The 15,429-nt window shown below is 34.4% G+C and overlaps 1 pseudogene; it reads right to left on the reverse strand.

Moving 5' to 3' along the window:
- Nucleotides 1–240: 240 nt before the first annotated feature.
- On the reverse strand, nucleotides 241–408 carry LOC141570317 (U2 spliceosomal RNA; annotated as a pseudogene).
- Nucleotides 409–15,429: the final 15,021 nt, after the last annotated feature.

Raw genomic sequence — 15,429 nt, forward strand, 5'->3', positions numbered from 1 at the left:
TTCAAACTTTACTCAACTTTTTACATAACAAAGTTGGAAAATCAAAGCCAAAGGAATAATTAAATTTTGATCAATGCATCCAATTTTAAAATCCTTCCTATTGCCATTGCTAAAATGGTTCAAGAGCTCCACACATAAATGTCTGCTTTTTATCCACAAGAGATCATTATACTACATTTTCACTTGTGGAACCTCAAAAAATTGTCTAGTGTTCAGCTTAATTTTCCTCCCCATCCATGGAAAGGCAAATTATTTTAAAGTGAAAAGAAATACCTTGAACAAATGTGTGTGTGTGTGTGTGTGTGTGTGTGTGTGTGTCTCAAACGTGAAAAGAAAATTTTATCTAAAGTGTCACTGCTGTAAAATCCCATTCTGCACTTGATCTTAGCCAAAAGGCCGAGAAGCGATGTAAAATCCCATTCTGGACTGTTGCAGCTCTAACAGGCAGCACGTACCCTCCTCCCCCAATGGGTGAACATTAGCCTCTTGCCTGTGAATTTATTTCTCCATGTTTCTGTATAATGGCTCAAAGCTTGTGCTTATGATACCATTTCCACTTCATATTAAAGATACTAATACAGTGGTGGTTTGAGGTTTATCTAAAATAATACAGAAATACACCATATACACAGCCTGAAATTGAATAAATATCATTCAGATAAACTTAATTGTTCAGATAATTCTTGTTGCACAACTCTTGATGTTACGAAAATCTACTAATGGTAATCAATTGCAGTTTTAAATCAAGGAGCTAGGGCTTGTTTGTGAATTATATCTATTCATATTTTTTCACATAAGCTATTACCCTCAATAATTGAGACCTAAATATGTACATTAGAGGCCTATAGTCAGAATATTTTTGTTTTATTATTTTAATCTGCTAGGAAACTAAAAGAAACAACATAAAAATAATAACATAATTTATGTCAACGCTGAATCCCTGCTCAGTAGAAAAGTCTGGAAAGGGAATACTAATAATCTAGAAACTGAGGTCAACAGCAAAAATTTATTAAGAACAGTGTAAGAGTCAGTCAATCTGAGACAGGAGAGAGAACCTCAGGTGTCAGGGCGGATGCTGCAAAGAGAAGTGTTGATGTTCTCAGTGTAACATTGACGGGCTCCTGCTTCTCAGGAAAAGATCTATATTAGATTCAAGACTGCACTGATGCTAACCTGAATTTATTTAAAAAGATACAAAACTTTACGGGCCATATGGGAAAAACTAACACTAACAGAAAAAAAAAAAATGATATCTAACTGAGAGTTGGAAAATGACAGCAAAGAAATGGCTCCACAAATTTACAGATCTGAGAAAACATCTCCCTTGGGTTCACCCTTAGACTGAATCAATGGTGGAGAAAATGTCCACCTGAACACTGGGAAGAAAGGACAAGATCTGAGAGATTGAGGTGAGAGGGAGGGAGACAGACAGATTGGGAGGATAAAAACCACCCTGAGAAAGGATTGCACTGAAGTCTGACAAAAAAAAAAAAAAATGTGTACTCCAGAAATTTTTTCTCTTCCCCTATTATAGTAACAAGAGTAGAACAGACATTGAGAGATTAAATAGCCCCTTCTGACATGAAAAAATAAATAGTTAAAAAATTCAGAAGAATCAGAAGCCTAAACAAATATTCTAATAAGAAAATCCCCTTGCAACAGATTTCTATTTGAAAGATCATACAATCTGAAAAAAATATTAAAAAAAAAACTTTTCTATTTTATGTTACTAGTGAGCTCACGAATATTCTCATTTTCTATAAAATTACTTCAGTCTTTAAAATGCATTAATATGTGTTGAAGAACAGAAAAGTATACATAACACATAAGGTAAAATACATTATATTCTGACTTGAAATGGAAATTAATTTTTCCACATGATATAACATTTCTCCCACACTACCAATGGTTAATTGGTATTTATTTTCAGTTTTCTAATAATTTAAATAGTGTTTAAATTTTAGCAGCTGATAATTCTTTCACTCATTCCCTTATTTAGCTAGTTGAGCATGTTCTTCAACATTAACAAATGATCTTTTAATAGTAATTATTATCTCTCTAAAAATACTCTAAAAAATACCATACTGACAAAAAATGAGCTATATTACAGAAAAAAATGAGATCACTACTTTTGCCTTCTAGTCTAACTTTACAAGTTATAAACACAATGATATTTATGAGAGGCAGATTATCAGTTTTGAACTAATCTGCACCAATAGCTGTGACCCTCCACCCTTAGGACTGGCTAGGCAACTCTCTGATGATAATTGCAAAAGTTGTTCTAATAAACAATTCTTTAATATTATTTAATGTTTAATTATCTGAAATGAACTTAAAATAGCATTTATTGGTAAGCTTTCATTATCTATTAAAAATAATCTTCTTAAATAATCACATTTTCCTTTGGCTCCCCCGAAGGATAACATAATTAACCTGAGTTCTCATGAGTATTCCCTGGAGTTTCTCCGGAAATATAATTTGAATTTAGATTCTTAGTTTCTGTTTGCCCAAATTTTCAGTGGACTTATGAACTTGGGGTGAGATGTGTGTGTGTGTATGAATTAATTTATTCTCCCTTTAGATATCACCCTTGGTGATGCCCTTATTGTAACATTTTTTTCTCAAAATCAGGCTACCTTGCTTTTATCTTGTGCATGAGATGAACCTTTAGTCTCAAGATATACTTAATTCTTCATCCTTCACAGAAAGAGTATCTCTTTTCCATCACAAATCACAAATCCATTGCTGGAGTACAGATTTTGACCAAGGCAGGAGCAAGCTCCATAAAATATCCTAAGATATTAAATACAGAATAAACTTTAGAAAAAATGTCATCTTCAATTAAGTGGCTATGCTTAAACTAAGACAAGAATCCTATCTCTCATACGTTGTGTGGACAACAAAGGTTTTTTCCTCTGAATCATTTGTCTAGACTGAGAAAGTTAGGATGGATTTTAAAAGCCAAGCTCTATGTATAAATGTTTTCAGATTTTTTTGGGTAGATACCCAGGAGAGGGATTGCTGGGTCATATGGCAATTCTATTCGTAATTTTCTGAGGAACTTCCACATTGCCTTCCATAATGGCTGCACCAGTCTGCATTCCCACCAACAGTGTACGAGTGTTCCTTTTTCTCCACAGCCTCTCCAACACTTGTTACTATTTGTCTTGTTGATGATAGCCATTCTGACTGGGGTGAGGTGATATCTCATTGTGGTTTTGATTTGCATTTCTCTGATGATTAGTGATGTTGAGCATTTTTTCTCTATTTGCCATTTGTATGTCCTCTTTGGAGAAATGTCTCTTCAGGTCATGTGCCCATTTTTCAATTGCGTTGTTTGCTTTCTGGTGTTGAGTTGCATGAGTTCCTTGTATATTTTGGATATTAGCCCCTTATCGGAGGCACTCCAATGTTCATTGCAGCTTTGTTTACGGTGGCCAAGACATGGAAACAACCAAAATGTCCTTCAATAGGTGAATGGATAAAGAAGTTGTGGTATATATACACAATGGAATACTATTCAGTGGTAAGAAAAGATGATATAGGAACATTTGTGACAACATGGATGGATCTTGAGAATATAATGCTAAGCAAAATAAGTCAGACAGAAAAAGCAGAGAACCATATGATTTCACTGATATGTGGTATATAAACCAAAAACAACAAAAGAACAAGACAAACAAATGAGAAACAAAAACTCATAGATACAGATAATAGTTTAGTGGTTACCAGAGGGTAAGGGGGATAGGGGGTGGGAGATGAGGGTAAGGGGGATCAAATATATGGTGATGGAAGGAGAACTGACTCTGGGTGGTGAATACACAATGGGATTTATAGGTGATGTAATACAGAATTGTACACCTGAAATCTATGTAATTTTACTAACAATTGTCACCTCAATAAATTAAAAAAAAATAGCCAAGCTCCATTTGGAAATGTCTACAATGCATGATTTAATTAGATTAAGCCTCTATTTTTGTGCTGGATACTATGAAAGTTGCTAATGAAGTAAAAACATTCTCAAGGAGTTTACAGTCAATGATCAGGTGATAAGCAACTGCATAAATAATAGAATAAAATAAGATTGACATAGGGAAAGTAGAAGCATTTAGTTCTATATGTGGAGCCTCAGAAATCCTTTGCAAAGAAGAGACTATTTGAGCTGTATCTTGAAATAAGGAGTTATCTAGATCGGCAAGATTGGTAGTAGGGAAAGACCATGACAATTAGACTGTATATTTTTAGTTTTAAAAAATATATATTGATGTATAAAAAGGTATTTTAATTTAAGAAATGTAATTTAGTTAGGTTTGGCTGCAGCACAGGTTGTGAAGGAATAGGAGAAAGGTGGAAGATTGTAAAAGCTGAAGAAGTTAGCTCTCAGCAGGTGATGTAACCTAGAGGGTCCCAACTAACACACCAAAGAGTTTGGACTTTATCCAGAGCAATGGATGTCAGCAAACATGTTTATTCATGTGAGGAAATTGTTAAGTTTGCATTTCAGATAGAACTTGTGTCTGCATTGTAGAGGATGAATCAGGAAAGGCAGTGTTGTTGGCAGAGAGACCATTAGCATCCACAGTCCTGGTGAAAGGTAATGAGAGCATAATTTATAGCAGCAGTGATGAAGGTAGAGAGGAGTTAGATAAGAAGTGCGTAAAGGAGTAGAATTAATAGGACTTGGTAATTGATTGCCTGTGGGGTTAAGGCCAAGGTGGCTATCTAAATTACATCCCTGAAATAGAATTTGGAAGACTGGGTGAAATATTGTAGATATTTGGGAGAAAGTAATGGTATCCTTATGCCCATTTTGTGTATGAGGTGTTTTGAGACTATTTATAAATATCTGTATACGCTTGCGTATACAAGTCTAGAGTTTAGAGGACATGTGTACAGTAAATATCGGATGGTTTAATAAACATTTATTGAGCATCTATTATGTAGCAGGTAGTTGCCTGGGAATGCAATGATGAACAAACTTCCCTAAAGGAGTACTTGGCCTATTCCATCAGACTAAATATGGTGGGTGGTCATCAGTGGAAGTTCTCCTAATAGGGATGGATGATCATTTTTTAAAAAGTTAAAAAAAAGAGAGAGAGAGAGGTAGAGCAGGGAGAGAAAGAGAAAGGAAAAAAGAAGTGATGAGCAGAGGAAAATTGTAAATGAAATCTTGGCAATCACTAACCTTTAAGGGGCATCACAAGAAGAAAAATGCAAAAATGAATAAAAATATTTAGAGAAGTGAAAAAGAGAACTGAAATGTATACTAGGATTTAGGATCTTAGAATCCAAAGAAACAGAGACAATGATGATCAAAAAATTGTTAAATGTAAAACAGATTCAAATGTTAAATAGATAATAAAGACAAAAATAACCTGTTGGAATTTAGCAGGCCCATGAGTAATCTTTTAGAGGGCAATTTCAGTAAAATAATATAGGGAGGAGCATGATGGTAGAAAGGGAAGTAGTGACAGGGATGTGAGGTCTCCCATTTTGAAATAAAGGCAGTAAACACTCTCTTTTGTGCAAGAATTTTACACTGGAAGAATGGAAAAAGTATTACAGAGACAAAGGAGTTTCATTTTTAAGTTTGTTAAGGCAAGCATTTTACTGCTTTGTGAAAACAGTAAGGAGAAACAGAAAGAAAAGTTCAAAATACAACAAGGTAAGGACTGGTAAATGGTGACCTATTTTATGAGTAAAGGAGAAAAAGCACACATTTTAAAAAAAAGTTGAGGGATTTGCATTGAGCATGAGGAAAGGAGAACACTTTTTTCAGACTGGATTAAATGGAGTGACAGATAGGCAGAGAGAGACAGACAGATAGATAAATGTTGAATAGGAGGAGAGAGAGAGGAAGAGAGAGGGAGAGGGAGAGGGGGAGGGGAAGGGGGAGGGGGAAGGGGGGAGGGGGAGAGGGGAGGGGGAGGGGGAGGGGAGGGGAGGGGGAGGGGGAGGGAGAGGGAGGAGGAGAGGGAGAGAGGGAGCGAGAGAGAGAGAGAGAGAGAGAGCGAGAGAGAGCGAGAGAGAGAGAGAGAGAAAGAGAGAGAGAGAAATTATCTTAAATACACAGAATTAAAATTCTACATTACGGTAAGTAGGTAGCTTTTGTTTCCAGGTTGAAAAAATATCCCCACCTGATTTCACTAGTTAAAATTCACCCCTTTCCCAAATGTTTATTTGTTGTAGGATCCTTTAGATTTCTAAAATGAGTAGCTGTTATAACCCTCTTAAATTGAATGACATAGCAAGCAGCACACTATATTGCTCAACTGCACATGAGGAAAGGGTGACTGTATTTAATACACTAGCATAATTGCAAATCTGCTTTTAATAAATTATTGTTGACACCCTTCTTATTGAATTACTTTATGTTTGTTTTTTCAAAGAAAATCAATCAAGTTTCATTAATAAGACAACTCTCCTGTTATATTTTAAATATAGTGTCATTTTTATTTTTAAATGCAATTTATATTCATCAGGATAGCATGAATCTTTATAATTCTACCAGGTTAACTAAAAGGCATCTCAAACACAAATACATTTCTTAAACAAAACTATTGCTATCCCCTCCTTCTACTTATCTCAGAATATTTGTTTAAGCCACAAAGCAAACCAAACAACTCTTGTAAGAATTCTTAATGCCTCTCTTTCTCCCACATTTACATAAATCCATTAGCAAACCTTGCATTCCACAGCTTCTCACCAGCTTCAACACTGTTAGTAAAGGCCAAGTTACTAACCTAGGCTATTAACCTAGGTGACGAACCAAGTTACTCACCTACACTATTGCAATAACTTCCTTACTTATCCTCGTCCTTCCAATCTTGACCCCAGTTGATAGTTCACATTTCAGCTGGTAATTCTTTTGAAACCAATGTTACATCATTCTTTCTTCCTTGGAATCCTCCAATGGATTCTCATAATATAGAAAAAATACAAAACCCTTATCATAAGCTGTAAGGCCCAGTAGGAACTGATCCTTGGCTATGGCTTGAAATCATCTCCTACACTCCTTGATGACTGACTATCCCCACCGACTACTACACCAACCACTACTACTCTCTCATCACTGGTCTCTCTGCCTGGAACAATGCTTCCTTACTTCACTAACTTTCACTCAGTTGTCATCTATTAATGGAGATTTTTCCTGACAGGTTTTAAAAAATAGTTTCCCATTAGCTTCCATCCTCTTATCAACCTGTAGTTTGTCTTCTAAGCACTTACCACCAACTGACACTATTTCCTCCATTAGACTATAAGGTCCATTAGGGTAGGGGTTCTATTAGTTTTGTTGACTGTTGAATCACCAGTACATGCAAATGGTAGGTACTCAATATTTGTCAAACGAATGAAGAAATCTCATTCTCTGTTTGGAAATCTGCTGATTTTTTTTTTTTTTTTTTTTTTTTGGTCAATTTGAGCATGTATTGAAGAGAGATGGTAGGGTAGAGAGCAGAAATAACATTGGGATAGCTAGGTCACCCACATCTGTGATTACTGACATTTTGAACTTGATTGCATTATTTTAAATAACTGAAAACAACCAGAAAGTTATGGGGTTTGCTTAAAATGTAATTAAGTAATGTGAAAGCAAGATAGTAGAGAGTTATTAAAGACATGTAAAACTATGTCATGGATATATTAGATTCAGACTGTTCAATAACCTTTCCATGTAGTGATAAAAATATGAGGACCAAAATGAACGTCAGGACTCATAAGCTGGAATTTAATATATTTATATTTATTTCCTAATATTGTAATGTCATATACTGAACACACTATGATGTGAAATACAAAGTAAACATTTCAGTGTACCTGCATTTTATTTATTTGTTTGATTGTTGTTTTTATTCATGGTTATTCAAAACCTGCTTCAATTCATAAAAATCACAGATAAATTGACTGCTTGCCTACTGGATATTTAGGATAATAAAATTGTCCAAGTTTTATGAATAATTTCACTTCAGGTCCAATCCCAGCTATACTACTTATAAATTGTGTGACCAGAGACAAGTTATTTAGACTTTTCTCATCTATTACAATGGGATATTAATATACTTATTCCATCGGTTGTTATGATGATAACATAAAAAAAGACATCTAAAGTGCTTAGACCAATGCTTAGTATAGAAAAATCCTTAAATAAGTTTTATCTGTTTTGAAAAGCATTGTGTGATAGGCGTTTGCATTACCTAAATATCATGAGATTGGAGCCCTAATAAATGGAATTAGTGCCCTTATAAGAAAAGGCCAGAGAGCTAGCTTGCTCTCTTTCCACCAATTATGGACAGATAAGAAGTCAGCAGTTTGCAACTTGGAATAAGGCTCTTACCAGAACCTGACTCTGAGGGTACCCTGATTTTGGACTTCTAACCTCCAGAACTGGGAGATGTAGATTTCTGTTATTCATAAGCTACACAGTCTATTTTGTTTTGTTATAGCAGCTTGAATCGGGACACGATCCTTTCATATAAAATATAAGTTTGTAAAGATCACATAGCTAAAGATCACAAATGTGAGAGCCAAAATGAAAATTGAAGTATATTCACTTGAGAGTCCACATTCTTGGTTTCCATGTCACCTCTAGACATTATAATTCAGTTTGAAATATATGTGTATTTTCCCTAAAATTAGACTGAGAAATCATTGATTGCTATGAAACATATGCAATATAGGAAAACAGAACAAAATAAACAAAAAACACTGAATGTGAGCAGATAACCATTTGAAAAACAACTAAATTCATGTTGCCTGTAAATAATATAATTTCAACATTTGAATGATATTTAAATGCAGATTTAGGGAATTCTCACTTTCAAAATCAAGTTTTGTAAACACTTTTTAAAATTTAAATTTTTCTGCAAACTTGATTCTGATTTAATGTTGAAGCTTATGGTGAGAATAATTTTTTTAAATATTTTTAAAATATCTTCCAATTACTGCTATGGCTAATGATCCCAAAGTCATATACAGTGACATTGACCTCTGGCCTGGAGTCAGTGCTGACCAAAGTTGAATGCCAAGCTCATGGGCAGATCCAGAATTGCAGATCCAAGAAACTAGACAGGAGAAATAACATCAACAATTAAAAAACATGATTAAAATAATTTGAAGAAAGGCATTCTTGTGTAAAACTGGGATAATGTAGTTTAACAAGAGTAAATTGAAAATGTTGCACTTAATTTCAAAGAATTAATTATACAGTATAAGATTAGGGATTCCTGGCGTAAAGGTTGTTCAAAAGAAAACGTTCTGACATTTTAGTTGAACTTGAAGTCTGATACCACATAGTCTCCACAGGGTCTCATCACTCTTCCACTACCATTGTGATTGTTAATTTTATGAGTCAACTTGACTGGGCCATGATTTACCCAGATATGTGGTTAAACATTATTCCTGGGTGTGTTTGTGAGGGTGTTTCTAAATGAGATTAACAGTGGAATAGGTAGACTGACTAAAATAAACTAATCTTTCTCTGAGAAGAATGGACCATTAGCTCACTCTCTCTTAAACCAACTAAGAAATGTTTTTGCCTCTTCATCGAATAAAATGACCCCCTCAATCAGAGGCTAATTTCTTCTCTTGTGCTTCAGAGATCATCACTATCAGGAGCTCTGCTCCTGTGGTTTCTTCTTTCTCCACCATCATTAATCTCTTTTTCCATTGCTTATAACCTCATCACTCTACAAATTTCCTTTGGAATATCCCAGTGGATAGCTACTGCAACAACAAAACATGTTTCACTTATTTCCTTTTATCAATTTTACTTCATGACCAAACAGTCTGACAGATTTTTTTTTCCTAAACCTTATAGTCACAGTTTCTCAAACCTTATGTTCTCTTTAGCTTCTTTCTCCCAGCACTCAAAGAAAACTCCTTTCAAGATTTCCAAGGACCTCCACATTGCCAAACTTATTTTTAAATTACTGTTTTCAAATGGTCAAACTTTTAGTAGCATTCCACACAGTTCACAATATTTTTCTTCATGAAATATCATATCAGTTTCCAGAACACACTACCTTTTCAGTTTTCCTTTTATCACTTCTCTGTCTCCTTAGCAGGTTCATTGATCCCTCCCTAAATGTTTCCTACCTTTATAATGTCTTTTTCTCTCTCTCTCTGCAGTTTCTCCCTTTGTATTAAGTACCTTCATTCCTATGGATTTAAATATCTTTTTATATATAGTCCTTTTAGCTATATATAGCAGAGTCCTCAAGTTGTATTAGTTTAAATAATAAAAGATTAGCTGAGTGAATCAGTGAAGTCAGAAAGCCATGTTGTAACTGATGTTGTTTTGCTCTTTATCTCATGGTTGCAAAATGGCTGCCACATCTCAAAACATTCTATCCTTATATAATAGCATCCTGAGCTGAAAGCAAGGGGAAGCCTGAAAAAAAAAAAAAAGAAAAAATTATTTCCTGATGTTTCCATGTAACAGGAAAGATAACATTGACAGAAACTTTCAGAAATATTGCTCATATTTTTATTGGCTAGAATTGGATCGCATGCTCATTTATACACTACTTGTTGTCAATGTGGAAAAGTTTGCCATAATTTGATTAAAATTAAATTAATGTATCCCCTGGGTTTAAATCAGTTCCTATATAAGTTTGGAATTCTATTGGATGCCTACTCTGAGGTCATTTCCTCTTGTGGTTTTTGTTTGTTTGTTTGCTTTTTACAAATGCAACTTTTTGTCTTTACATGTATTAAATTAGGATCCCTAGATCTATGAGAAAATAGATCTAGCCCTTAGAATAGGGTGAAGTTATAGTTGACTTTTCGCCATTGAGAAGAAACAGGAAATTTTCTGAAGGATTTTTGGCAATGCTTTTTATGTCTCTTATAAGAGGGAAGCATGTGTTAAAAGTGTCTCCATCGCATGCTACTCCCTTTTTCCCCATGTTAGAACATGATGTGATAGTTGGAACTACTATAGTGAACTTGCAACTATGAGGGGAAGATTAAACACACATGCACAGATTCCTAAAATTGTTGAGTCCCTGAACCAATGTTTTTACCTTTACCTTGACATAGTAAGACTTTACCTTCAGAATTCTTGCTATATGAGAAAAATAAACCTACTATTTAAGTCACTATTTGTCAGGCATTTTGTTACTTAAATGGATAGCATATCTAACTGATACACCATCTATACGCTGTTGACTTTCTAATCTACACTCAGACCTCTGTGAGCTGCTACATCTTTGGCACAAGATGAATATTTATTTAATTAATGAATAAAAGAACTTGATCTCTAAATTCCTCCTTGACATCGGCAACTGGATGTTTCAAATCAAATATATTATGATCAAAGCTGAATTCTTAATCCCCCCCCATTTTAGAACTTATTCACCCTTCATCACCTTTAAATAAATGGAACAGCATACATTGTGTTAGAGTTCTCCAGAGAAACAGAATCAATAGGATGTATAATCTATTTATAGAGAGATTATAAGAAATTGGCTCATATGATGGTGGAGGCTGAGAAGTCCCAAGATCAGCAGTCAGCAAGCTGGAGAACCAGGAAAGCTGATGGAATAGTTCCAGTCCAAGACTAAAGGCTTAAGAAACAGGAGAGCTGATGATGTAAATTCTAGTCCAAGTCCAACTCTCAAGCTGAAAAACAGTCAGATAGCAAATTCTCCCTTCGTCAGTCTTTTTGTTCTTTTCAGGCCTTCTATGAATTGTATGAGGCCCACCCACATTGGGGAGGGCAATAAACTTTACTCAATCTATGGATTCAAATGTTAATCACATCCAGAAACACCCTCACAGACACACAGAATAATGTTTAACCAAATATCTGGGCACCCAGTGGTGCAGTCAAGTTGATACATAAAATTAGCCATCACATCCATGAAGGTACTCATATTGAAATCAGGATTCATCATTGATTGTTGTCTTTGGACTATCCCATTGCACAAAATTTAAAATTCATTTTTTATCATGATGTTCCAAGCCATTCATTTGGATTAATTTTCTGTCTTCACTTTCATCTTTTACTACTTATCCATTATTTATGTCCAGACACAAATGGAAATCATTTTTGTTTTGTTTTGTTTAGACTTTGTATTAATATCTGAAGATCATCCTCATTCCCACTTCTAGGAATTTAAGCATGATCATTTACTCTGTCAGAAATACTCTCTTTGCTCTTCTCTGTGATTGTCCCTTCTTTTCCTTTAGGTCCTTAATATCCACAGAGAGACTTTCCCCAATTTTTATTTATGCTTAAGTCATATTTCCCAGTCATTTGCTGTCATAGGACATTATTTTTTCACTTTATTGTATTTATTGTGAACTACTCTTTTTAATTAATTTAATTAATGTTTTTTAACTACACTAAAGCAACTGGATAATTGTTATTTAACATGTATTTACTATGGTGGAAACTATGTGTGATTTAGAGAGTACTTGCCCTTTTCAATAACATTCAAATTCAAGTTTAAATCAAAACGGAATTAAGTATCTATTGCTGCATAACAAAGGGCTCTAGAATTTAGTGACTTAAAACACCAAACTTTTATTATCTCACAGTTTCTGTGATTTAGGCATCTGGGTACAGCTTAGCTGGATATCTCTAGCTCAGGGGCCCTCACACGGCTACAACTGGAAAGGATCCTTATAAGCACACTGGTGACTGTTGACAAGATTTAGTTCCTCCTGTATTGTTAGATTAAGGCCCTTGGTTTCTCACTGATTGTTGGCCAGAGGCTTCCCTCAATTTCTTGCCACACAGTCTTCTCCACTGGGAAGCTCACAATATGTCAGCTGGCTTCCCTTATAACAAGCCAGTGATTGAGTAAACACGGGTAACAAGATGGAAGCCAGAATCTTTTTGTAACATACTCTAGAAAATGACATTCTATCACCATTGTCCTATCCTTTTCTTAAAAGGTGAGTCTCTAGTTCTGGCTCATACTCAGTTGGAGGGGATTACATAAAAGCACGAATATTAGGAGGTGGGGGTCTTCTGGGATCATTTTAGAGGCTTCCTTCACCAAACGTAACACTTCAGTGTTTTAAATGCAGTCATTTCTACCTAACACTTTTTATTCTCTAGAATGTAAGGCCCATGAATATATTCAAATGTTTGTTTAACACTGTATCTCCGGCTTCCTGACTATTGTAGGTCTATATTATATACTTGTGATAAGCCGAACAGTGCCCTCCCTCCCCTGTAAAGATGTCTACATTCTAGTCCCATGAATCTGTGAATATGTTACGTTAGTTACATGGTAAAAAGAGACTTTGCAAATGTGAATATCTTAAGGCTTTTTGAATGGGAATTTATCCTGGATTATGTGGATTGATCCAAGGTCATCACAATAGTCATTGTAAGAAGGAGGCAAGAGTATCAGAGTGAAGAGGAGATACGTGATGATGAAGAAGAGGTTGGAAAGATACAAGAGGTGGCCACTAGCCATGGAATGCAGGCAGTCTTTAGATGCTAAAAAGATGTGACTTATACCTGTCCTATTAATTAATTATAAAATACCATGTAATAATTGAGGAAACTAAAATTGATTAGCCTGATAAAAAACAAAGAAGGGCATAAAACACTATTGTCATCAAATGCTCATCCAAGCATGAGTTAAAACATGAGATTTGAGCTTTCTAGTGATTGAATGACTTAATAAGTACTGAGATAAATAAGTTTTAAAGTCCCTTTCACATCCCAGAGTCAATGATATCATGATTGTTAAATCAATAGTTTATAAATTGAAGTATTTAATTTCTAAAATGCCTTTTAAAGTTGTATGTATTAGTGTCACCTGAACATGTATCTAAATTTGAAAACATTCATATACATTCTACAGAATTATGTGCTATAAGCAAATCAATTCAATGAAGTAACTTCAATAATCAAATTCACCTTAGAGAAAGGTAAAATATCTTTTAGCATGTCCTGTTATTGTGTAATTCAATAAAGATAAAAAGAGACTGAATGAAGTATAGGTTTGAATTTTACCCATATGCAAATGTAATTTAATACATTTTAGAAAATCTAATGAAAATACCCATACACCTTTATGTAAACCCTTTAACATTCTTGAAGCACACATTTCATATATTCCTCTTATAATTTTATCCTAAGAGACAGTGATGACTACTTTCCATGTTCAGAGCTCCATGTTAGTTATACTGCTTCTTCAGAAGCAAATTGTATGTATTTAAAGAACTGTAATGTGACTATTACAAAGGTTTATGTTCTAAAAGCATTCAGATATTAATAGAACTTTACTTTCAACATATTCCAAGGACTCATAAGAGTACATATTTATTTGGAACAATACTGAAGGGCTATCCAGAGGAAATTAGAAACAAAGCAAACTACCTGTCAATTTTTCTAATATTAGGCTTTCTATCAAGAGTCAATGATAAAATGGCTTTGTAAATGTAAAATGTTTACAATAGTAGTGCATCAGATGTGATATTTGTTTGACTATGGCTTGTATTTAGTAAATAATCCTTGTTCTTTAATTTACAGAAATAAATAAATCATTGATATTTCAAAAAAAACTATCTTTAGAACTCTAAGTTTATTTATAGTGGACTGGCAGCTTACAATTAAGTAGAGAAAACAGCTCATAATTTTTTGCTCTCTGAATTATATGGATAATGAGGTGGATGGATGACTTTCCTCCATATGCATTTTGATCCATGTTTTGAATTTTTATAAGAGAGTCATTGGTAGTTGGGATTCATGAAATAAGACAGAATTTCATCAAGAAGAAATAGATTTTGAAAACCACACAGAAGAATTCTTGAGAAAAATGTGTATGCATGGAGTGTGTGTGTGTGTGTGTGTGTGTGTGTGTGTGTGTTTGTGTGTGTGAGTGTACTTTAAAGTTACAGAGGATAAGGATGGGTATAGGGAAGGAAGATGGTGATAATTATAACAAGTTAAAACAGTTGACTGTAGGTCCCCATAGATCTTACAAAATAATGGTTAATCTGTTTTTTATTCTGAATTTACCCCCACTGTTTGCTTCCTTTAACCTTTATTAAGCTGAGGCAGTCTGAAGCAAATGGTGAAGTAGGAGGACACTTGGAGACACCTTGCTTGAATTTGAATTCCAACTCCATCCCATTTAGCTGTGTGAGAATGGACAACTTAACCTATCTGTGCCTCCATTACCTCATCTATAAAATGGGATGAATAGTTGAGAATTATATATACATAATAATGAATACGTGGGAGATATGATTTTAAATGAGAAGTAAAAATACATTAAATACTTATGTGCCTATGCATAGTAACTACTCGATAAATGTTAGCTACTATTATTTTTTATTGTCCAAATGTTAATGAACTTAATTCTTAGAACTATCTTAAAATTTTTCCTCTTAGTTATTGTACTACATTCTTACTCTGATAATTTCCCCTCATCTGTCTTATAAAGCATTTCTCTTTATATT

Source organism: Rhinolophus sinicus, chromosome 1, assembly GCF_057876585.1.
Source record: "Rhinolophus sinicus isolate RSI-liver-muscle chromosome 1, RSI-T2T, whole genome shotgun sequence".
NCBI lineage: Eukaryota > Metazoa > Chordata > Mammalia > Chiroptera > Rhinolophidae > Rhinolophus > Rhinolophus sinicus.